The sequence below is a fragment of the Pipistrellus kuhlii genome, unplaced genomic scaffold (assembly GCF_014108245.1).
Source record: "Pipistrellus kuhlii isolate mPipKuh1 unplaced genomic scaffold, mPipKuh1.p scaffold_m20_p_15, whole genome shotgun sequence".
Lineage (NCBI taxonomy): Eukaryota > Metazoa > Chordata > Mammalia > Chiroptera > Vespertilionidae > Pipistrellus > Pipistrellus kuhlii.
In genome coordinates, this window is record NW_023425460.1 from 3,181,791 (window position 1) to 3,206,740 (window position 24,950).

The following is a 24,950-nucleotide window of genomic DNA, read 5'->3' on the forward strand; positions in this document are numbered from 1 at the left end:
GCTGGTCAACCTTGAAACTCTGAAAGGTCAGAGCCAACCACTCCCTATCTAATTGAGATAATGGTAACCTAGGCAACTTCCCCCATCTTGTAATCATGTAAATCCTTGCTGATATGATAATTCGCTTATTACCTGCCTAAGGGCTATGGGTATATCCCAAACCTGCTTAAGGGCAAAGATTTTTCCCATAGTCCGGAGCCTAGCTGCAGTCCTCCCACTAGAAGTGGGCTCCCACCTGGGCCCCCATATCACCAAATTAGATATTTTCTAGTCTGTTTTCATTTGTGTGTAGCCATACTCCAGAACCCGAACCCTAAACTACGTAGGACGTGAAAGGGGTTCCCACACTGGCCCTGGGGCAGAGTGTGGGCAGAGGGTGATGAGCAGCCTAGAAGACTGGCTCCTGGATGTTGCCCGACTTCTCTCAGGTTTTGAGTAACATGGTCTAGTTTGGCCCCACTTATTCATCCATTCATTCACTCATTCTTTTACTCCTCATATAATCAGTGTCCACACTGTGTTACACCCAGACTTCGTGATCCCCAAGGACCACCAGGGAGCCGAGTCCGATGCAATAAACAAAAGAGCCTGTTATAAGAAGGCTATTTACCCTCAGAGGACCTCTCCCACTCCTGCCTCATTCCTCCTTTTCCTGTAAAAGGGAAGGGGAGAAAGCTCAGTCTCTTTATCCAGAAATGGGATGTTTGGGAAACAGTGAGGAAGGGAACAGTGCCACTTAGAACAAAACAGGAAGCCATTTCCTTTGGGTATGGGTCTCCAGGGACTCATACTAATGGCAGAACCATACAGGGGTCAAAGGTAGCAGGATCCTGGAGTAGGAGTCCTGAGATTTCAGCTGTGATAATTACAAAATGCAAAAAGCCATGATTGTATTTACACTTCTGCCACATTCCAGAGTGATAGCTAATTATCACACGTCTCACTAACACACTCCCTACACTCCCCATGTGTCCCAGAAGGCACAGGCTGAATTCCTTAAAGAACAGTCATCATGCCAGAAGACTAAGTTATGGGCAAGAGGGCACAGAAAAATTTACAAAGATCAAGGGTTAAAAACAAAAACAGAACAATTTGTCAAGTTTTAAAGATAGAAGTAATTCTGGTGTTGTAAAGACCACATGAATTTAAGGGGGTAGGAATTAAGGTTGACCAGGAGCTATATGATAATTTAGGTAACTTACATATGATACCCTCTTAACAGGAGCTGGGCAACTTTTCTGTCCTTCACAAACCTGGTAGGGCAGGCAGAAAGCATTGCTAGCAGGAGGCAGAGGTGAGTAAAGACTTAGGACTCTAGCGTGAAGCCGGCTTCCGGTGCTGCTCCTGCAGCTGCCGCCTGCCATTGATGATCGTTCTTCTCTCCCCCGGGGGAGAAGAGGGAGAGGATGCATTCTGAGTGGCTTCGGTTTAATTTTTTTTTTTAAGAAAAAAAAAAAAAAAAAAAAAAAAAAAAGACTTAGGACTCTTTCAGCATCACAGCCACCTCTAGATTCAGCTAGCTTCATGTACTCACTCAGCAGTGATCCATGCCAGTAGCATAACACGACATTTTAAAAATATATTTTTATTGATTTTGGAGAGAGGAAGGATGAAGGAAAGAGAAAAATCAATGAGGAGAATCATTGATTGGCTGCTTTCTGCACCAGGGATAGAACTCTGACCTCCTGGTTCATGGGTCAACGCTCAAACATTGAGCCATACCCATTGGGTGTAACATGATTTAAAAAATATATATATATTTTATTGAATTTTTTACAGAGAGGAAGAGAGGGGGATAGAGAGTTAGAAACATCGATGAGAGAGAATCATCGATCAGCTGTCTCTTGCACACCCCCTACTGGGATGTGCCTGCAACCAAGGTACATGCCCTTGACCGGAATCGAACCTGGGACCTTTCAGTCCTCAGGCCAACGCTCTATCCACTGAGCCAAACCGGTTTCGGCAAACATGATTTTTTTAAAGCTGATGTCCTGTAGTGTATCTGGGCTCAGTGGAAACAGTAAGGGAAGCAGTTAGCATGAAAGTGAAAATAAAGTAAATAGTGCTTGACTTCTTTGAATCCTATTCTGTAGATGAGTGAAACTCAAGTCAAGTTCTAAAAATACAAATGAACCATAGGTCAGCTCCAAATACCTTCCTACTTGCCAATATTCCTGACCTCCACGCTTCCTAATTTTTGAAAAGTATATAAAGGTGCTTTGCTTCCACAGTGTGCCTAACAGCAAACCCTTCAGGCTCTTACTTCTGGAGCCCTCAATAAGCAACCACCAATGGCTCACCAGGCAAATCAATGACTGACTGGGCTGGTGGCGGGATCATTCTGGCCCCAGATTGGGGAAGTGGGGCTTCCTCAAGTGTCCTCACTCTTTATCATTTGCTCTATTCATTAACATTTATTGAACCCTCATTCAGTGAGGAAGCTTTGGTTTGCAAGTAACAGAAATTCCAACTCAAACGGCCTTGAGGTGATCCTGCAGTTCAGTAATGTCATCAGCATAGATAGTTACTCTGATCTGCAATCTATGTGCTGGCTTCATGTTAAGGCTGGTCCCTCTTGGTCATAGAATGGCTTTCAGCATCCAGCGTGAGGATGAAGGAAGTTAAACCAATGAGTGAACAAAAGCCCAGGGCCTCACTGTGACTGGCAAATCACTGTGGCCAAGGTACTACTGCATTCGAATTGGTTTAAATATGGGTTAGTTCGCATCTTACACACAATTGAGTACACTCTTACAAGTAAAAATGAGAGTGAAATATCGATAAATGTGTGAAGGTGTTCCTAAGACATCTTCACATCCAAAGTCCAACTGTTCTCTATCTTTTTGGACTCAGTCACTGAAGTCTGGATTTGTCACACATAATATCGTTTGGCTATTAGGAACAGGGGTAGCGTAGAATTTCTTAATGTCTTAACTCTTGTCTTCTGCTCAAAGACACAGGAAGTTTTGATAAATAGATGTTTGACATCTTAATGATAGTCCTTCAAAACACATGAATTGGTAATACCAACCTCTCATTGCTTTGGAATTTATTTTATCTATTTCAAGAGATTTGACAAATTTTCCATTACACTACAATATGTTTGCATGCATCTTGGTGGCAAAACATGATAGACTTCATTTGTGTGTGTGCTGTGGGGGGTGTGGAAGGCAGGGGACAGCTTTCTCTCTTTGTTCTAAAAGGCTCAATTGTTGGTTTGCAAGAAAATAGGAAAATGAAATCATTCTTCTAATGACAAAATTTCCTTTACTACTATCAAATTTATGTTCCACTGCTGTTTCCATGAATTTATACATTCACAATCACTTTTTCATTTTAGTGTCCAAACATAATGTAACCTTTGAGATTTCTATACAGCAATTAAACTCAACTCATGGAATATCAACAATGTGTACTTGTAACTGAATGCAACTGAACAATTCTAATACAAGAATTCAAATTTTATAACTAGACTGGAATTACTATAAAGTCATTGTAATCCAAATTAATATGCTATTGGTTTCGCCAGGTAGTAACAATGTGATGTAGGGTGGGGACTCTGAGTCATGCCAACCATGTGATGATTTAGGGTGGGGAGACTGAGATCAGTCAAATGAACAGTCAACGAGGTTTGCCTGACTAATGCCCAATAAAGACTGTGGAGACCACTAGCCAGGTGAGCTTCCCTGGTTGCCAACACTCTGTGTACTGTCACGTGTGATCACTATGTTCCATGATGCCACGATTAGAGAACAACCGGAAGCTCTGAGCTTGGTACTTTTGAGGCAGGTTAGTAAGAAGCTAGGAAATTCCTTGGCAAGTGAAATGGAGAAACTGAGGTGGAAAGCTAAACAAAACACCCGGAAATTAACAGCCAGCTAATAAATCGCAAGATTTTTTTCTTCCCTAACCAGGGACACTTAAGAGCAAATGGTTTCCACCTCTCCTCCCCAACCAAAGAGTAAGTAGCTTATATCACCTTAGGGAGATAGATAACACAGACCCAGTTGGTGCCATTAGTACCAGCCAAACCCCAGAACAGACAAGTCAGGGGAATAAATAACACTACACCCAGTTAGAACCAGACAAATCCAAGATAAAAGGGAAGCTGACCAGAGAACCATCCCAAGCCCCACATACCCTCATTCTGCTGCATCAGCATACTAAAGGACACACTGGGACGATGGTGATGAATATTCTGTTGTGACCTTTCCCAGAGACCTTCCCTAAAACTCCCACCTTGGAAAATAGATGAAAACCCTTCCCCTGAGCACACCCGGACCGTGTCTTTCCTCAGGCGTGAAGATTTGCTTTCTTTCCTCTAAGCCACATGTGTCAAACACAAGGCCTGCGGGCCAAATCCGTCCCCAGGCCTTGCAATGTGGCCCGCACCGCACTGTCATCACTGCACTCCGCTGCGTTTCCATCACAATGACAGTTTATGACTGTTCAGTAAACCATTCGGCCCGCGATTTAGGCTGGATTTTAGATTTTGGCCCCTTCTCTGATTGAGTTCGACACCCCTGCTTTCTTTCCTCTAAGCTATGAAGCAGGGGTGGGAACCTTTCATCTGCCAAGGGCCATCTGGATATTTATAACACCATTCACAGGCCATACGAAATGATCCACTTAAAGATTACCCTTCTAGTCGAAATCAGTTTGGCTCAGTGGTAGAGCGTCGGTCTGCGGACTGAAGGGTCCTGGGTTCGATTCCGGTCAGGGCCACATTGCAAGGCCTGGGGACGGATTTGGCCCGCGGGCCTTGTGTTTGACACATGTGTCCTACTGGTTTGTTTCGCCTTCCTTTGTAACACTATCCCCGGCTTCAATAAACATACTCCCCAAATCACCTGGACTCCTGTTTTCGAAATCTTCCCTGCATGAAGTGAAGAACCCACATATAGAGTGGAGGACAGACCCGGTCACCCCAGTCCCTTTCTGGTGACACTTTCTCGCCCTCTGCCCTATGCACGTCTTCCCTTGGCTAGTTTTGATCTTAATCCTTATAGTAAACCACAACCATGGGCGTAACAGCTTTCCATGAGTTCTGTGAATTCCTCCAGCGAATTATCAAACTTAAGTGTGGTCAGGGAAGCTGGAACTTGCATTTGATGTCAGACATGAGGATAATCTTGGGAAATCTTCTCCCTCTAATTCATCATGGTCTTTGGTAGGTGAGGAGCATTTGGATTATGCCAGCATAGTAAAAACCAGTTAAAAACCTTTCTATTGATTCACTTTATTAAATTATATATATATTTTTATAAAACATTGTCCATTTTAACTACGTTTTAAGGTATAGTTATTTAAAGTTGTTTTCTAAAAACTGTTTTGTTTCAAGTTATATCCTTTTCTCAATCCTGATATCAATTTCCTTCTCACTTTTATTTTTGCTTGAATTATTTTTTTTAAATCAATATTTATTGTTCATATTATTACAAAGGTTCCTCATTTCTTCCCCCCTCCACCAGGTTCCCACCCCACCCTCCGCCCCCTCCCCATCCCCCATGTCCTCATCCATAAGTGCACAGTTTATGTTCAGTCTCTTCCTCCCTCCCTTTCCCCGATAGTAAATCCCTTTTCAGATAGTAAATAGTTACTTAGCATTTTCTCATATCAATAATACCTCCACATGCCCAATGATACACTTCACACAAAAGACATTTCCAAATAGGTCAACCAGCCTCATCCAGGCCCCACCCAAGGCACTCACAGATCAACACCCCAGCGCTATACTAACTCAACACATCCAGATCTAAGCCTTCATCACTTGATTCAGCAGACCCTCAAGTTCCCACAAAAGTTTCCAGCCATGCCTGAGAGGCAGCAGTGGGGCAGGGGCAGGCGAGAAGCGAGCTGTTCCGGGCCTGGCTGCTTCGGGCCTGGCCTCTGTTGCTCTGGTTCGTTCCACAAGCAGCTGCCCCGGGTCTGGTCACTGCCGCTCCCGACCTAGTTGCTCTGGACTTGGCTGCTGTTGCTCCAGGCCTGGCAGCACCAGACCCGGCTGCTCCGGGCCTGGCTGCTCCCAGCCTGGCAGCCGCTGCTCTGGGCCTGGCCGCTTTGCTTGAATTATTAAAAAAAAATTGTTGGCTTTAGTAAAGTACGCTTTTTAACTAAGTGACAGTTAAGGTGACATCACCAATTAAGTGTGCGATTTGAAGTGTCGTGGCAAATGCTTACAGCCATGTACCCACACCACAATGATCACACAGCCCCTCTATTGCCCTAATAGTCCTGGCCTGCCCCTTTGTCATCAGTTCCCTTCCTCCTGCCCCGGGAAACCACCGATCTGCTTTCCATCACTGTGGTTTCTTTTTTGTAAGGTACCTCATGTAAAAGGGATCATGCCGTATATTGTATTTTGTGTCTGGCTTCTTTCTTTCTTTCTTCCTTTCTTTCTTCCTTCCTTCCTTCCTTTCTTTCTTTCTTTCTTTCTTTCTTTCTTTCTTTCTTTCTTTCCTTCTTTCCTTTTTTTTAAAGAAGATTACTCTGGCATTTTAAATATATTTTATTGATTTTTTTTTTACTGAGATGAAGAGAGGGGGATAGAGAGCTAGAAACATCGATGAGAGAGAATCATTGATCAGCTGCCTCTTGAACACCACTTACTGGGGATGCACCCGCAACCAATGTACATGCCCTTGACTGGAATCGAACCTGGGACCTTTCAGTCCGCAGGCCAACGCTCTATCCACTGAGCCAAACTGGTTTCGGCTGTGTCTGGCTTCTTTCACTTACAACACCAATTTTCCACAGATGTGTGGTGGCAGGGACACTGGTATGCCACAAGAATCTTTAAAACATGCAATGCCTGACTATTTAGTGCAGGTCACTGATCTTTTTTCTCTTAGGTTGTCAAATAAAACATAAGAATGATAGCAGCCAACACAACAATAGCCATTTGGTGTGAATGAATCATAATCCTTCTTTTTTTTGGTCAGATCAGCAAAAAAACCTATTTTTTGGTATCATGCCTCAAAAATGTTAGCAATTAGTTCATGTTGCCATGAGATGAAACAGGTTGAAAATCACTGACTTGGAATAATACTTTTGAGGTGCATTCATGTTGCTGTGTACATTAGTACTTTATTTCTTCTTATTGCTTAAGCATAGTTCATTGTATGCTAAAAATGTATGCCAAAATTCATTTATCCATTCACCTGATGATGGGTATATTTGTGTTGTTTCTAGTTTTTTGTTTGTTTGTTTGTTGTTGTTGTTTGTTTTTGTTTTTGTTTCATTTATGAATCTATCATAGCTGCCAGGAACATTTTTATACAACTTTTGTTTGGCCACATGTCATTTCTCCTGGATCAGCATCTAGGAATGGTCATGTAGTAAGTGTATGTCCAACTTTATAAGACACTTGCAAACTGTTTCCCAGAGTGATGATGATTTTCATTCCCAGGAGCGAGGTATGCATTCCAGTTGCTCCACATCCTCACAGTATTGAGTTGTCAACCTCACCTTGCAGTTTGCTCCACTGACGTACGCTTGCCATTAGACCCTGAAGCTACTCTCAATGCTTTAGTGCCTATGGTCCAGTCTCTGCAAAGATCTTGCAGCCATTAGGGACAGAGAGGGCTCAGTGCCCATCATGTTAAGTACCTCTAATCTCATCTCTTCTGTTACCTCAGAAATCTCAGCCTCCCCACGGCCTGGCTTCCCAGCTTCTGGCTCCAGTGTGATTCTGCTTTGCCAGCTGGAAATAGAAAACATTTACTCCTCACTCTCTATTCCCAAGAGCTGAACTCGCCAGGCTCCCTGTTCCTGGTGAACAGGAAGAATAACTGACAGCAGATGTCTCTATCCCCGTCTCTATCCCAGCTCTGGTCCTGTCTCTCTCTGTCTATGCCCAGCTATGTGTAGGTCCACAGGGATACACTGACATATACATAGAACAAGGTCTAGGAGGTAGCCCTGCAAATCAATAGCAATGGTTACTTACCTTTTTTGGGGTAGAAAGTGCAGGGGGAAAAGATGAGAGAGAATTTTATTTTTCTTTTCTTTTAAAAAATATTTTATTGATTTTTTAAAACATATTTTTTATTGATTTTTTAGAGAGGAAGAGAGAGGGATAGAGTTAGAAACATTGATGAGAGAGAATCATCAGCTAGCTGTCTCTTGCACACCCCCAATGGGGATGTGCCCACAACCAAGGTACATGCCCTTAACCAGAATCGAACCTGGGACCTTTCAGTCCACAGGCCGACGCTCTATCCACTGAGCCAAACTGATTTTGGCTATTTTATTGATTTTTTTTTCTTAATATATTTTATTAATTTTTTACAGAGAGAAAGGGGGAGGGATAGAAAACTAGAAACATCGATGAGAGAGAAACATTGACCAGCTGCCTCCTGCACACCCCCTACCGGGGATGTGCCCTCAACCAATGTACATGTCCTTGACTGGAATCGAACCTAGGACCTTTCAGTCTGCAGACCGACACTCTATCCACTGAGCCAAACCGGTTTTGGCTTATTGATTTTTTAATAGAGAGGAATGGAGAGGGATAGAGATTAGAAACATTGAGGAGAGAGAAACATTGATCAGCTGCCTCCAGCACCCCCCACCCCCCACTCAGGATGTGCCTACAACCAAGGTACCTGCCCTTGACCGGAATTGAACCTGGTACCTTTCAGTCCGCGGGCTGATGCTCTATCCACTGAGCCAAACCAGTTTTGGCTGGGAATGTCATTGAGGCCGGAGAGCCTTTCAGAGCTCTCATAGAGAAACTGTCTCACAAGACAGGCTGCTCATTCACTAGCGCCTCATCCCAGAGAGATTCCAGGTTTATCCAACACTGTCTAAATTGTTGTCTATTTTCCTAGTGTCCCATTCAGAAAGAAGAGCCTTCGGCCAAAACCGGTTTGGCTCAGTGGTAGAGCGTCGGTCTGCGGACTGAGGGGTCCCGGGTTTGGTTCCGGTCAGGGGCATGTACATTAGTTGCAGACACATCCCCGGTGGGGTGTGTGTGCAGGAGGCAGCTGGTGGATGTTTCTCTCTCATTGATGTTTCATAGCTCTCTATCCCTCTCCCTTCCTCTCTGTAAAAAATCAATAAAATACATTTAAAAAAGAAAAAAAGAAGAAAAAAAAAAAAAGAAGAGCCTTCGTTGGGACAATAAACAAAATCATTGTCTTCCTAAGCACAGATAACTGGGTTTAGACGGTAATTTGTTGCCACCAGCTAGTCCTTCTGCGAGAGGACAAAGGCTCCTCCTGCCTCTGGTCACCTTGCTGTGTGTTCTTTTGCTGATATCTCCGAGTAACAATAGCTTCCCCTCCTGAGCACACTGTCCGGACACCGGGGACCTGGTTGGAGCCCGTGGGTGCTGTTTCTGTATCCCAGGATGCTGGTGAGCTTCAGGGGTGGCTGGGATTGCCTGGCTACTGCAGGAGGGAGCTGAGGGGTAAGCAACCTTCACACTCACCGTGGTCTCACCCGAGGAAACATTGGCTCAAATCTGGTAAGATAGCCTCTTCGGTGACTGAGCATCCTCCTCCCATGTCCCGACCATCGAGAGATCAACGTGGGGCAAGGAGGCACCTAGAAGGGAATGATAGAGGACAAGAGATGTGAAGAAATGGAGGCAAGACAGCGTTCTGATCAAGCCTCGAATTTTATTGTTGAAGCTGCAATATATGTGTATATATATATATATATATATATATATATATATATATATATATACAGGCTGTAGGGGGAGGTTGCCGCGGGGACATTCCAAGGTGGGGCAAACTGTGGGAGGGAGGATCAGGGAGGGGACGTTGTAGGGATCTTCCAGAGCAGGATGTGTCCTTAAGCAATAGCTTATCTTTAGCTTCTGGCCAAACTGCAGGGCACCACGTGATCTCTGGTGACTGTGAGTTGTTAGAGGAGTTGGAAACTTAACTCCCAAGATGGAGTTGTATTTTCTAAGATGGAGTTGCTTGTATCAACTCTGATGGCTCCCAACACTCCCACCCCAAGCTGCCATGAAAGTGAAACCTGTACTATTCACGAAGCGACACCCCTGTTCCATCCTCGGTTCTGGGCACGCAGGCCCAGTGTGAAAGCTGTGGGAGGCCAGGAGTGGAACTGGGCCTGCCCAGAACTACTGGCAGGGGCTCCTCGGGGTTCTATGGTCCTGTTCTGGCGTAGTCCCACTTCACCAAGAGGCCTTCACAAGTGTCAGCCTCACATCCCCTTTGTTACTCAGCCACACCGACATTCTTCCACATTTCCAAACTCAAGATGTCTTTGCTGCCCTTCCGTGTGCTTTTCTGCCTGTAAAACTCCTTGTCCGTCAATGCAGGCAAACATCATATGTGTGAGGCTTTTTCTTACACTCTGCCCAAGTTACTTCCCCTTTCCTGGCTCTCAGGATCAGTTCCTACTTCTAACAGGTACCACTTCCCTCTGCCTCCTGCACTGGACTGGGATCTCAAGAATATAGAGACTTGCTTATCATATCCAAACCCCCAGACAAAGGCTTGGCCACAATTACTATGAAGAGTGGCCTGGCCCTCCCTGAGTTAGAAATTCTGAGTGTGGAAACAAACTCGGAGACAGAAGTTTCCAGGGCTCAGCCAGGTTCCACCACGGTTTTCTCTAAAAAGGAGTCTGTGGTGAGTGGTTTCAGTTACTCATGCACCCTCACTAGCAGGCACACCTATACGAAAATATTAATCCTCGGATAAACACCCACCTCCCACTGAGTCATTGAGCTCAAGGGGCAGGTTCCAATAATCAGGAACCTGTCTGGGGGCCTGATCGTCAGCCAGAGCTCTCAGCCATGCTGCTCAGCGTGGAGAGTAAGGCAAACCTTTCTTTCAAAGAAAAATGTATGGATTCTACATGCTTTTCCCTGGGGCACAGCATACATAACTGAATTTGGAGGCTGTTTTCTGCACACCTGGCATGTCATCTCCATATTTTCCAACAAGTCAATGCATGCTCATTCAGCAACTGATTTATATTTATAGGTACCCATTATCTCTGCTGAAAGCATTTGTTTCCTAGATAATGTTGTGACTGAAGTTCATAATTATGCTACAGCATGCCGGAACTCTCTTTGCAACGCCCAACTTTACTGTTTTAGCTCCTTCTGGGGCTGCAACTTTAGGAGTCTATTGAGTGGCAAAATCTTAGCTTTGACTGAGCAAACTTCCCTAAATAAATGTCACCATGCAGTATCTGAAGTGTTAATTTCAATATGTTCATTCTTTGAGAGACTCTGTGTTTGTTTGTTTGTTTGTTTTTTAAAATCCTATATAATAAAAGCCTAATATGCTAAGTGTCCAGTCATCAGGTCATTTGTTCAGCCAATCAAAACATAATATACTAATGATGTGCTAAGGCTGCTCAACCACTCACTATGACATGCACTGACCACCAGGGGTCAGACACTCCAACCAATAGGTTAGCTTGCTGCTGGGGTGCAGCCGATCAGAATTGAGTGAGACAGGTCGGATACGCCCTGGAGCTCTCTCTCGGTCCCTCCCAGGCTGGCCAACCTCCCATATCCCTTTCTGGCCCAGATCATGCACCGGTGGGAGTCCTTCAGCCTGGCCTGCGCCCTCTTGCAAACTGGGACCCCTTGGGGGATATTGGAGAACTGGTTTCGGCCCGATCCTGCAGGCTACGCTGAGGGACCCTACTGGTGCACAAATTCATGCACTGGGCCTCTAGTAAAGCAATAATTGGTCCTATCTGATAATTCAATTAGTTAAAATGGTGTCCTGATACACCAAGGTTTCATGTTCAATTCCCAGCCAGGGCACATATCAGAAGCAACCAATGAATGAATAAATAAGTGGAACAACAAATCCAGCTCTCTCTCTCTCTCTCTCTCTCTCTCTCTCTCTCTCTCTCTCTCTCTCTCTCTCTCTCTCTTTTCCTGAAACAGGGAAATGAATACACTATGCTTATATAAAGCTACCCATATTAATCTTAGTACATGTTAAATCCAGCTTGTTACTCTAAGCTGATTTTTCCTCCTGAAATTAGAGCTTACATGTTAGAAGTTTCTTTTCTAAGTGTTCTTTTCTAGAATCTGCAGTTTCAGTTCCTGTGTGAACCTAAGGAGCAGCTGACCTCAAGGCCCCCAGTCACAGGAATTCAACCAGATGGCCAACTCAAGGACCCTGACCATGAAATCCATATTGGACCAGGCTGCATGTCCACAGCCCCTCCCCTAATCTCTCTGTTCTGCTTTCCCTCTCCCTCCTAATAAAAACCCCTGCCTTCACTGAGAAGCTAGATGGTTTTTTGAAGTCTTGGAAAAGCCCTCTATCTTGTCAAGATGCTGGCACTCAAAACCTCTTTCCTTTTTCACCAGTATCTGTCTTGTGTGCTTAGTTTTTGTTGCACCAGACAGCTGAATCTAGATTCGGTTACATCCCTTTCCCCTCCCCCCTCCACAAAATCAATCATCAATCAATAAATAAAATTAAAATAAAGCAGCAATAAAGCATGCAACTGAACTGATTGCATCTTAAACCTGGAAGTCAAGCAGTGTCTCCAATATATATATATGTAATTTATTTATTTTTAAAATATATTTATTTTATTAAATAAATTTATTTATTTTTAAAAAATTATAAATAAATTAAATAAATTTATTTATTTTTAAAAAATATTTTATTGATTTTTTACAGAGAGGAAGGGAGAGAGATAGTGAGCTAGAAACGTTGATGAGAGAGAAACATCGACCAGCTGCCTCTTGCACACCCTCTACCGGGGATGTGCCCGCAACCAATGTACATGCAGACCGACGCTCTACCACTGAGCCAAAACGGTTTTGGCAAAGATATATTTTTTAATATTTTATTTTATTTTATATAATAAATCTTTATTGTTTAAATTATTACAGGTGTTCCTCTTTTTTTCTCCCATAGCTCCCCCCCCCCCCATCTGATTCCCCATCCAAAAGATATTTTTACATCCATGTTCATACTAGTGTTGTGAGGTCGAACCCTGGGTTCAAAATAAGACCATTGGGCTGAAACTGGTTTGGCTCAATGGATAGAGCATCGGCTTGGGGACTGAAAGGTCAAGGGCATGTACCTTGGTTGCGGGCATATCCCTGGTAGGGGGTGTGCAAGAGGCAATTGATCGATGACTCTCTCTCATTGATGTTTCTAACTCTCTATCTCTCTCCCTTCCTCTCTGTACAAAATCAATAAAATACATTAAAAAATAAACAAATAAGACCATCGGAGGCTGATGATTGATTAAAAAAAAAGCAGGCAAGGATTTATTGAAAAACTGGCCAGGATGGCTGCAAGAGCACCACACGCAGGGGGCCACACTCACGACCGCACTGTTTCAGATGTAGGAAGTCCCTTTAAATGTCCAAACCACAAGAATTTTTCTTTGTTCTGAATTCTAAAGACTGGGAACACCCACCAAGGATGCTCCCAGCCACATCCTGCCGGACATTGGAATGTGGCCCTATCTTGCAATAGCTGATAATACAGAAGCAGAGCTCAGCAGTTAATCTCTAAAGGTTATCTACAATTTCTACCCCTGAAGTTACTGAGTCAGTGGGAATCAATCTCCTGTAGTTCTGACCCAAGGCACAGGAAAGTTGCCTTAGCCTCCAGGTCTACCTGGAAGCTGAGGTAACTACCCTATGTTTAAGCAGGTAAGAAGCCAGAATAGCAGGGTTAAAATTCAAAAAGCAATTTTTACCCAAGTATGGTTGCTACTATATTTCAGTAGCATTATTAATAGTAGCCAAAAGGTGGAAGCAACCCAAATATCCATCAACTGGTGGCTGGATAAACAGAATGTGGTATATACAGACAGTGGGATATTACTCAGCTTTAAAAAGGAAGGGAATCTTGTTACATGCTACAATACCGATGAACCTTGAGGGTATTATGCTAAGTGAAATAAGTTAGTCACAAAAAGTCAAATGTTGTATGACTCCACTTATATATTTCGAGTAAGCAAACTCAATCAAAACAGGAAGTAGGATGGTGGCTACCAAAGGGCGAGGAGTGGACATGGAAGTTATTGGTTAATGAGTATGAAGTCTCAGTTTTGCAAGTTAAAAACGTTCTGGAGACCTGTTGCACAACAACAAAAATATATTAATGCTACTGGGCTATACACTTAACAATGGTTAGGATGGTAAATTTTGTGTTAAGCATTTTTACCACAATAAATTAAGACAACATAACAAAACTCTGAAGGCTCTTCAGGATCACCTGATCTGACCTACTATTTTATAAACGACACAGAGATTTGCCCAAAGTCATCACCCATGCATTCAAGGTGACCTGACTCACAGCTGGATGTTTTCTGCTCTACACCTTGCACCTTCAGTAGTTCTGGTGAGTTCTCCCTCCTCCTTCTCTACTGGGGAAAGGAGGACCCCAAGGCCCTATGATGCTCCCAAGCAAAGGGCAGTGGGGAGATACCCTGTGAGGCACTAAGTTCTCATCAGCCTCAAGCTCTTCGTTTGCATACTTTCAGCAGCAGGCTGAACTGCTCATTTTTACTGGGAATAGATACCTGTAACTATGGAAACAAATCAAGTGCCATCTAGGATCCTGAAGATAATGGAAACCTAGAATTTTGCCAAAGAATGACATAGTGAGCCCAGCCGCATCTGGGAAGACCTTTCCCGTGCCCGGATGGGCAATCACACTCCCAGTAGACACCTCCCTATCTCAAATCAGAGTTTCCCTGGCTCCATGTTGGGTTGTTTGTTGGCTCTGGTCTGCATGCACCAGAAGCTCAGGCTTAAGAAGTCTCCGTGACAAGTCCTGGAGACCACCAAAATGTTCTCACTGAAGAACTTCAGGGTCCCTGAATACAATGCTTTGCTAGGCGTGCACTGCCCACTCGGACCCAAGCCGAAGGCACTTTGCTAACCGCATCTCAGTGGAAGCGAACACTGCATGATGATTCATAAAGGTTGGACTTGGGTCAGGATTGAATTTCAGTTTTAGCAGGTGTTATCTCTGTAACCATAGTCACTCATCTCACTAAGCCTATCTGAAAGAGAAATAAAGATAATAAGGCTGAGGATTTGATGAGATAATGCATGCCAGACATTAGCCTAGACTATGTAGTGTAAGTACTCCCTGAGGCCCTTAGTAACGGAGCTTTGTCCTTGGCTTATTTGCCAGATCTAGATATGGTCTGTGGATTCCAACCCCGCCTCTGTCTTGCTTTTCTCTTCTCCCTTCCTAGAGCATCTTTCCCCAGTCCCACCGAGGCCGAGGTTCAGTGCCACCGGCTTTGTGAAGCCTGCACGGACACTCCCAGCAAGAAAGCATCTGTCCTGGAGGTTGATTTGTGGAGCTCTGGGCTGTCACGTAACCATAAGGACACTGTTTCAGATGTGCCTTGCTGAATTTGCCCTCAGAAGTGGCCATGGAATGCAGGAGGCTTCAGGACCTGAGATAGGGGTTTAGTCTTTGTCCAGGCAGGCTGGGAAGCTCTCTGAGCATACCTCACAGTTCCTCTGTTCACAGGAATTCTGTGAACCCTCAGGGAAGTACCTTTATGACTCAGTGTGTCAGGTACTGCAAGCCTTGGAGAAGAAGGAGGTTTTCGTGAGGATATTGCATGGGCCCTCCTGCCAGGCTGCCTGCTGAGCTCTAATTTACCCAGTAAATGGAACCCTGGGCTGTGGGGTTGGCTTCCCTCTGCACTGTCTTGGATTCATGGATCTTGCCTCCGTGCCTCCATCCCATACCTGTGTTTAGACCCAAAGGTCTAAGCTAACTCCCCTTGCCTACATTCACAGCAACATCTGCTTGAAGTCTCTTAGGTTCTGTACTTCCTCTCTTGGGACGTGATTCTATTCAGCTTGTGTGATCATTATTTGGTGTAAGAGTTGCTCCTCTATTGGATTAGAAGCTCCTTTGAGGCAAGGATTGTGTTTAGAGGCAAGCATGGGGCCTGGCTCATGCTTAGTGCACAATGGTTTTGTGTTGACTTAATTGTTATAATAGTGAAGTGTAGAGGACCCCCTGGGAATGTACATGGATGACCTTTAAATTAAAGTCAACTGAGTCCGAGGTGACTGGCAAGGCCATCTTCCGGAAACAGCCTCCCAAAATGTGGGAGACTGTTATCAGTACTGATTTCTTATTTTTTCTATGGGTTTGGAATGAGGAATGAATAGACCTTGACTTACCCAGGTCTTAATATACTAAATCTCAACTTGTACCAGGAATGAGGAATGAATAGGACCTGGGCACACCCAAAACTCCATTGACCTTAAATCCCCCTTTGGTAATAAATAAATGTGCTGTGTTGTCTCTGGTGGGTGTTACTGTCCCTCCATCAGAGTGACAGCCCCCCACCTGGGTGCCAGCTTGTCTCTATTTCTGCCTCTGGTCTCTCTCTCTCTCTCTCTCTCTCTCTCTCTCTCTCTCTCTCTTCTCTTTCTTTTTTTTCCTTTATATAATTTCTTAATACCCAGCTTCTCCACTCGGGAAAACAGAGAAACAGCCCCCGTGGTAACTGCCAATTACTGTGTGCCCGTGACCTGTCTGGCCGAGAGCTAAGGCTTTCCATGCATTATCTCAGGTATCCTCACATGAGTTCTGTAAATGAAGCATTGCTATCCTCCCCTTAAAGAAAGATTATGACGTAACAAAGTCACAGAGTAAGAAAAAGGATTTTAATTCATGGATAGATGCATGCATGGCCATGTGAAACACACACACATTGACACATCTTTCCATTTGGAAAACTTCCACTTAGCACCTGAAATAACATCCATTATGTGAGCCTGAGGACAGCTGGCTTCCTTCAGACGATTCGTGTGCAGCATCATAATGCTGGCTGCCATCAGGACAGACCCAGGCCAGAGCTGCCCAGTTTATAAGCCCCTGGACTACACAAGGTCTGCACAGTGGCTTCTGGGCTCTCTCTAGCTTCTTCAGAGCTGGCCTCAGCTTACTCCGTAAACACCAGAAGGGCAGGGACCTTGTCTCATTTAGGACAGTGCCTGCACCCGGTAGGTGCTCAATAAATAACCATTGTTATTTTCAAGTTGTCCCTCGGTCTACTTATCTCTTCTTAGAGTAATTAGTGAAAAATTCAGAAATTAAAGCAGGGGTATTTTACACAAAAGGAAAGCTTTTTGCAATCCATGGGAAGACCCTTTGTCCAGGCTTGGCTCTTTGTATAAGCAGACATGTGTCTGGATCGGAATCCCTGCTGAACAGCCTCCTGAAATTACTTATTAATAAGCAGCCTTTTCAGGGGAGCGTTTATGAAGTGCTGGTGACACCACATGGCTGTGAGAGGAAACACAGTCTGGGGCTTCTGTCAATGTAGAGAGAGAATGGTGGCCGTGGTGGGGGCCTCCAGAACCCACAGCAATAACACAAAGACAGGTTTGTGGGTCTGCCTAGACGGCGTGGCTCCGTGTTTGAGCATCGACCTATGAACCAGGAGGTCACGGTTCAATTCCTGGTCAGGGCACATGCCTGGATATTTTAGGCTCGATTCCCAGTAGGTGGTGTGCAGGAGGCAGCCAATCAATAATTCTTGATTCTATCTCTCTCTCCCTCGCCCTCTCCATTCCTCTCTGAAATCAATAAAAATATATTTTAAATTTAAGAAAAATAATACAGTTATGTGGGCATAGCATAACGACAACAATGGTGATGGCACCTGGTGTTGTTGAGGATCTCCTAGGTCCCAGGCACAGCACTCTGTGCTTTGTGTGAATTAACCCACTGAAGTGTCACAGGGGGCAGTGGGAGGTGGAGTGGATGGTTGGGTACATTAACCAGAGACTGACCTCTTGAGTTTGAGGCGCCTGAAGGACTATGCCTGGCAGGAAAGAGTTAGCATTGTGCTTATGCTGGTTATATCAGTGATCATAAGACTGGCCATGAGCAGTGGATAACAGAAGTTGCCAAGGCCGTTGTAATAATTGCTAGAGGCCCAGCACATGAAATCCTGTGTGATTACGGTCCCGGGGCCTGCCTGCAATCAGGGCCATCTGGCTGCCACTCACCCCGGTTCCCCATTTGCCATCCTGTGGTGGGGCCCTGACGGCCGGGTGAGGGACCGAGAGGTCGGCTGTTGCTACCCACTCACCGGCCCCACCCCACGCTGTGGGTTGCCCTCTCTGTGTGGGGCCACTGTTGGGGTGGGGGCTTTGGCCTGGCACTGCCCACAACCCCCACCAGCCACCCTGGTTTCCATTCGCTATCAGCGATCAGAGCCTGCCAGCCTGGGAAAGGCATCAAGAGGTGGTCAGTGCACCTCATAGTGACTGGCCGAGTGGTCATTCTGGTCATTCTGCCGTTATGGCTGCTGGGCTTTGTTATATAGGATAGTCTGAAGAGCAGTGTTATGACAAGAGCGCAGTTTCAGTGAGCTCTTTTGTATTTTGATGAAAGAGTTGTTTATTTAGGCTTATGTCCAGAGAGACAGGTAATCCGCTAACCTGAAGTTTGTGGGAGTGTTGCCCTTCTCCCATCACGAGCCTGACTTTCCCACCAGATTGCAGGCCAAGAACTTCGGAATCCTGGCATGTAGGACAGCTTCAAGAGAACGGGGTATGGGGTTTGACAAACAGCATGACATTTAATATGTTAGTCTGCACAGCAAAGAAATGTTGCCCCAAGACGTGTAGGTACCTAACAATCTCAACAACCAGAGAAGCCAGTTTTTCTCCTAAGGGAGGATCGGGAAGGAAGCAACCAGAAGAATCACTGTCCCATTCTGGAGGCCGGTTTAGAATAATCCTGTTGGCAATCAAACACTGGGAATGCAGCATCCTATCTAGCAGTCACAGGGAAGCTGAAGTTACAAATGTACAGAAATTGAGCTGCTCAGACTCACATGTATACATTTTATTGTACTTAAAAAAAAAAATAGCCTGACTGGCGTGACTTAGTGGTTGAGCATTGACTCATGAACCAGGAGATCCCGGTTTGATTCCCTGGTCAGGGCACATGCCCGGGTTGTGGGCTTGATCTTCAATTAGATAGAGTGCAGGAGGCAGCCAATCAATGATCCTCTCTCATTGATATTTCTTTTCCTCTCTCCCTCTCCCTTCCTCTCTCTGAAATCAATTTAAAAAATAGATTTTATTTCCCCAATGGTAAAAATATCTATTTCTTTTTAACTTTGTAAAGCAGTCATGATCATTATAAAGAAGTTTAAGTGATATAGAAAAGTATAACAAAATAAAAAATCATCAGTAATCCTATCACTCAAATGTTCATCTTTCTATATACTTCTACATGCTTCTCTAGGCACGTTCTCATGCGCGAGCACAAGCAGGCACACACACACACAGACACACACCCTGAGATAATGCATTTGCTTTGTCATCACATATCTTTCTACATTATTGCTTTTAATAGATGCATATGGTCAGAGTGGGATATTTCCTTGATGAATTGCAGTAATGCCTTTGTTCTATCTTCCTAGCTATCTGAAATATACAAGACATTATATACCAAATCAAAGTATTCTTTTTGCAATCAGCTCTCAAAATTACTGTCAGTCTGTGTGTGTTTTTGTTCTGTGAAGTTGTTGAGGAGATGTTCACTTCTTTGAAGAAAAGTTCAGATGCTAAGCAGATTGGAACCCGGAATGGGGTAGCACAGACTCTGGAGCTTAGCCAGTTACCTAAAACAAAACCCTCCAAGGGGAGGGTGCGCAGGCAGGGCTTGGCAAAGTACACTAACTTGGAGTTCCTCTCTGTTGGTTTGTCTTCGTCTCTCTGATACTGCTCCCTGGTGGTAGTGTACAGTCATGGTTTGGCCCAGCAACCTCCAGGCCTGTGGGTCTTACCTCCTCCCTTGGTTACTACTTAGGCAGAAGGAACAAATACTAAAAGGGAGAGGGGTTTCTTTTTAGTCATGTAGGTTCTGAATCAAATAAAAATTTAGAATTTAAAGTTCTGGAAAATGGCAAAAGAACTGAATTATTTAAAACCCCTCTTGTTTTCCCATCTCTCCCTCTCCCTCTCCCTCTCTTTCTCCCTCTCTTTCTCCCTTTCCCTCTCTCTTTCTCTCTCTCTCTCACACACACACATACACACACACACACACACACACACACACACACTCATATACATGCCCAAATCATATGATTGTTTAGCTGTACCACTTCCCCTTTGTTGGTGACATTGTGGTTGCTTTGGGGTTTTCACTGCTGTAGACATATTTTTATGAACAGCTTCGTGCATACATCTTTACACATCTTGACAAATCAAAAAGCTTTTTCTCATGCCTACTGCCTTTGTGGGTACAGAGAGATTGCAAACAGAAGCTGAAGAGTTCTTTCAAGAGAATTCCTTGAAAGATGGGGGTGAGGGGAGGTGGGGGGAGGCAACAAGGATCTGCTTTTATAGCCATGTGACAGCAGGGAGCACTAAGTGGCAAGTGGTCCTCTCCCCTACTGCTGCCAACATGCCCCATGCTACCAGCTCTGCCTCTGGGGAACATGGTGCCACCTTAGCTGTGCAGCTCCAGACATAGATGAACAGAGAGGAGCTAACTCAGCAAACAAAAATGTAAATAGTAAGTGTAATACTGTAGTAAAGCTTATTAGTCCCCAACTTTAGGGGAGGCAGGCCTTTAGGGCACTGAGAGGTAGGGAACTTGGTCAGGGCCACACAGTTAGTAAGTGCCATGCCTGGCATTTGCATCCAGGTCATGCTGAGGCCAAAATGATTGCTCTTAAAGCTTATGTTGTTTGTGTTACAATCAAATGTCAACCCAACTGAGGGGAAAATCAAATAGAAATTGACCAATCTTACCAATTCTTTGTTTTTGTTTGGTCTGCATTCTTCATGGAACTAACAGGCTCCCCTCATCTATCCACTAGGTACCCATATAGTCACTTTAAAAATATATATATAATATATATTTTATTGATTTTTTTTTACAGAGAGGAAGAGAGAAGGATAGAGAGTTTGAAACATTGACAAGAGAGAAATATCAATCAGCTGCCTCCTGAACACCCCCTACTGGGGATGTGCCCACAACCACGGTATATGCCCTTGACTGGAATCAAACCTGGGACCCTTCAGCCCAACACTATTTGCTGATCCAAACCGGTTAGGGACCATATAGTCATTTGATTTTTCTTTGGAGTTTCTGAAGGATTGGATGCATCTTTAGGCCTGATATTTTGTTGTGCTGTTGACAATCTCTTAAGCAATCGCTTCTTAGATAATTTCGCCATCATTACTCATGTCTAAGGAATATCACTTAACCACAGTGGAAAAGTTATTTCCCCATAGAATAACCACCCTTGAGAAGGAATTTTACTCAGATCGGGGGATATCAGAAGCAACTCAATTTTGATTAACAGCCCCAGGGGACTTGTGTTTTGTGATGGAGCTTGCTCATGGGTGTGGCTGGATTGTTTATTTCTTCCCAGTGATGTCTGTTCACTGGCTTGACCTCCAACATCCACCTCTCCTGGAAGGACAATCTGGTAAACATCCCCTCTCAGCTGCCAACTGGTCTCTGAAGGCAGAAACACGTTGAGGACGTCTTCACTTGCTAAAGGAAAGTCTTTGGGAATCATTCCTCAGGCAGTTTCATCCCCACTGACCTCATTCATTGATGCTGTGACTTTCTCTTTTGTTTGCTAAGATAGATCATCTTTGTTCATCTTTGTCTGCAGTTACCTCCTGTGAAAATTTCTGAAAAGATGATAGCGGTCCCCCTTATCTGTGGTTTCGGTTTCTGCAATTTCAGTTACCTACAGCCCACCAAGGTCTGAAAATACTAAATGGAAAATTCCAGAAGTAAACAGTTTGTAAGTGTTAAATAAGGTGCTCTTCAGAGGAGCATGACGAAATCTCAAACCTTCTGGCTCTGTCCCGCCTGGTGTGACTCATCTGCTTGTCCAGTGCGCTGTGCTGTACATGCTTAGAGCTGCCTTGGTCATCCATTAGACTATAGTGGTATCACGATGCATGTGTTCAAGTAACTCTTATTTTGCTTAGTAATGTCCCCAAAGCCATTCACATAACATTTATTACTGTATATTATTATAATTGTTCTATTTAAAAAACAAAACAAAACATTTCTTTCTTTTTTTAATATTTTATTGATTTTTTACAGAGAGGAAGAGAGAGGGATAGAGAATTAGAAACATCAATGAGAGAGAATCATCAACCAGCTGCCTCTTGCATACCCCTACTGGGGAGGTGCCCGCAACCAAAGTACTTTCCCTTGACCGGAATTGAACCTGAGACCTTTCAATCTGCAGGCCGACGCTCTATCCACTGAGCCAAACCGGTTTTGAATAATTGTTCTATTTTATTGTTAGTTATTATTGCTAATCTCTCACTGCACCTAATTTATAAATTAAACTTTATCATCGGTAGGCAGGTATAGTACAGACAGGGTTTGGTACCATCTGTGGTTTCAGGCATCCATTGGGAGCCTTTTCCCCATAGAGAAGGGAGGATTACTGTACTATTGAAGCACTAAACATAAGCAAATTAAACGTAAAGTCGAGAAAATCTTGGTGCCTTCCTGGCTGTTTAGAAATGGGTCTTAGAATACTGAAGGCTTTACGGGATGACATCTGTGGGAATAATGGGCCTGGATCTGCTTTACCTGAAGACAGATGAATAGATCATGGAACCAAGCCCAGGAGAGGTCGTGTCTATAGGAGAGCAAGCAGGACACTTCCTCCTGGGGGCCCACAGGCGAGCGGCATTGCGAGCTCACCGTCAGTGCAGTCTCATCCCAGTGCCTCCTGATTCCTGCCATTTTGGCTTGGCTCTTCCTTGGAGTTGTGTTTCTTCCCTCCAACAGTGTTTGCCTGGGCATCTCACTGAGTTGGATCTTATCCAGAGACTTTCCGGCAGCCTTTGCTGGGGAGACTTGCCCTGGCTCCCAGGATTCAGTCCTGTGTCTCTCCTGAAGAACTGCGTGGAAGATAGTCATCCTGACCAATCGTATGCTTGAATCTTTTTATCTCCACATGGCATTATTTGACTAGGCTTATGTTCTATTACCTGCGGGGACATTTCCTGACAAGTTGGTTCTTTATTTTGGGTTATTGGTTAGTAGCTTTACCCGTGAAAATGACAGTTCTCCTAACATTTTGTGTGTGAGAGGTCTGGAGGTGAGCATTAGTGTTCCTGAAGGTATGTTCTCGGGAAGGTCACCATGCAGACGCTCCCCCGCACCTGGCTGTCTCCGAAGAGTGATACCGGGACACTCTGCCTCGGGGCCGCCCTGACACGTTGCTTTACTCCTCCTGTTTCAAGCTTTGCTTAGGCTGAAACTGGTTTGGCTCAGTGGTAGAGCATTGGTCTGCGGACTGAAAGGTACCAGGTTCGATTCCGGTCAAGGGCATGTACATTGGTTGCGGGCACATCCCCAGTAGAGGATGTGCAGGAGGCAGCTGATCGATGATTCTCTCTTATTGATGTTTCTAGCTATCTATCCCTTTCCTTTCCTCTCTGTGAAAAATCAATAAAATATATTAAAAAAAAAAAGCTTTGCTTAGTTTTATAGTTTCTCATTGAATCAACAAGTCACCCTTCAGAGTGAACCTCCTTTGAGGTTTTGTTCTGAACATCTTCATCTTTAGGCTTTATTTTCCTGTAAAATCTCCTTTCTGACCAATTCTATTGGTGGAGGCTTCTCTTTCTAAGGCCATTTTCTCAGTAATTATGTTCTAAATGTAGCGCTGGAAATGCTTCTTCCAGACCAGAATTTTTGGGGAATTTCCCCCAGGATTTCTCTGTCACTTTCACTCAGTGTTCTTTTTTTTTTTTTTTTTTTTTAGTATTTTTTTAATTAAATTATTATGTGTACATATTTTAACATTGCCCCCCCCCCACCCATACATACCCTCCCTTCCCAGAGTTTTGTGTCCATTGGTTGTACTTATATGCATGTATACCAGTCCTTCCATTGATCTATTTATTTATTTATTTATTTATTTTTAAAATATATTTTATTGATTTTTTACAGATAGGAAGGGAAAGAAATAGAGAGTTAGAAACATTGATGAGAGAGAGTCATCAATCAGCTGCCTCCTGCACGCCCCCCACTGGGGATGTGCCCGCAACCAAGGTACATGCCCTTGACCGGAATCGAACCCGGGACCCTTCAGTCCGCAGGCCAATGCTCTATCCACTGAGCCAAACTGGTTTTGGCTCGGTTGATCTCTTATCTCCCCCAGATCTCCCTACCCTCCCCGCTGTAATTTTACAGTCTGCTTGTTGCTTTACTGTCTTTTTTTTTTTTTTTAATATATTTTATTGATTTTTTTACAGAGAGGAAGAGAGAGGGATAGAGAGTTGGAAACATCAATGAGAGAGAATCATCGATCAGCTGCCTCTTGCACACCCCCTACTGGAGATGTGCCCGCAACCAAGGTACATGCCTTTGACCGGAATCGAACCTGGGACCTTTCAGTCTGCAAACCGACGCTCTACCACTGAGCCAAACTGGTTTCGGCTGCTTTACTGTCTTTATACCTGACTTTTGGGTTGTCAGATTATAATGCTCTTTAATATCCATAAATGAGTGAGGCCATGTGGTATTTCTCTTTCATTGACTGGCTTATTTCACTCAGCATGATGTTCTCCAATTCCATCCAGGTTGCTGCAAATGATGAGAATTCCTTCTTTTTTATGGCAGCATAGTATTCCATTGTGTAGATGTACCACAGTTTTTTGATCCAATCATCTGCTGATGGGCACCTAGGCTGTTTCCAGATTCTAGCTATTGTAGATTGTGCTGCTATGAACATAGGGGTGCATATATCCTTTCTGATAGGTGTTTCTAGTTTCTTGGGATATATTCCTAGGAGTGGGATTACTGGATCAAATGGGAGTTCCATTTCAGTTTTTTAGGAAACTCCACACTGTTCTCCACAGTGGTTGCACCAGTCTGCATTCCCACCAGCAGTGCAAGAGGGTTCCTCTCTCTCCACAACCTCTCCAACACTTGTCATTTGTTGATTTGTTGATGTTGGCCATTCTG

General features: G+C 44.2%; 1 pseudogene; it reads left to right on the forward strand.

The window, feature by feature from the left end:
- The first annotated feature begins 1,234 nt into the window (after positions 1-1,234).
- Positions 1,235-1,417, forward strand: LOC118719634 (annotated as a pseudogene).
- Positions 1,418-24,950: the final 23,533 nt, after the last annotated feature.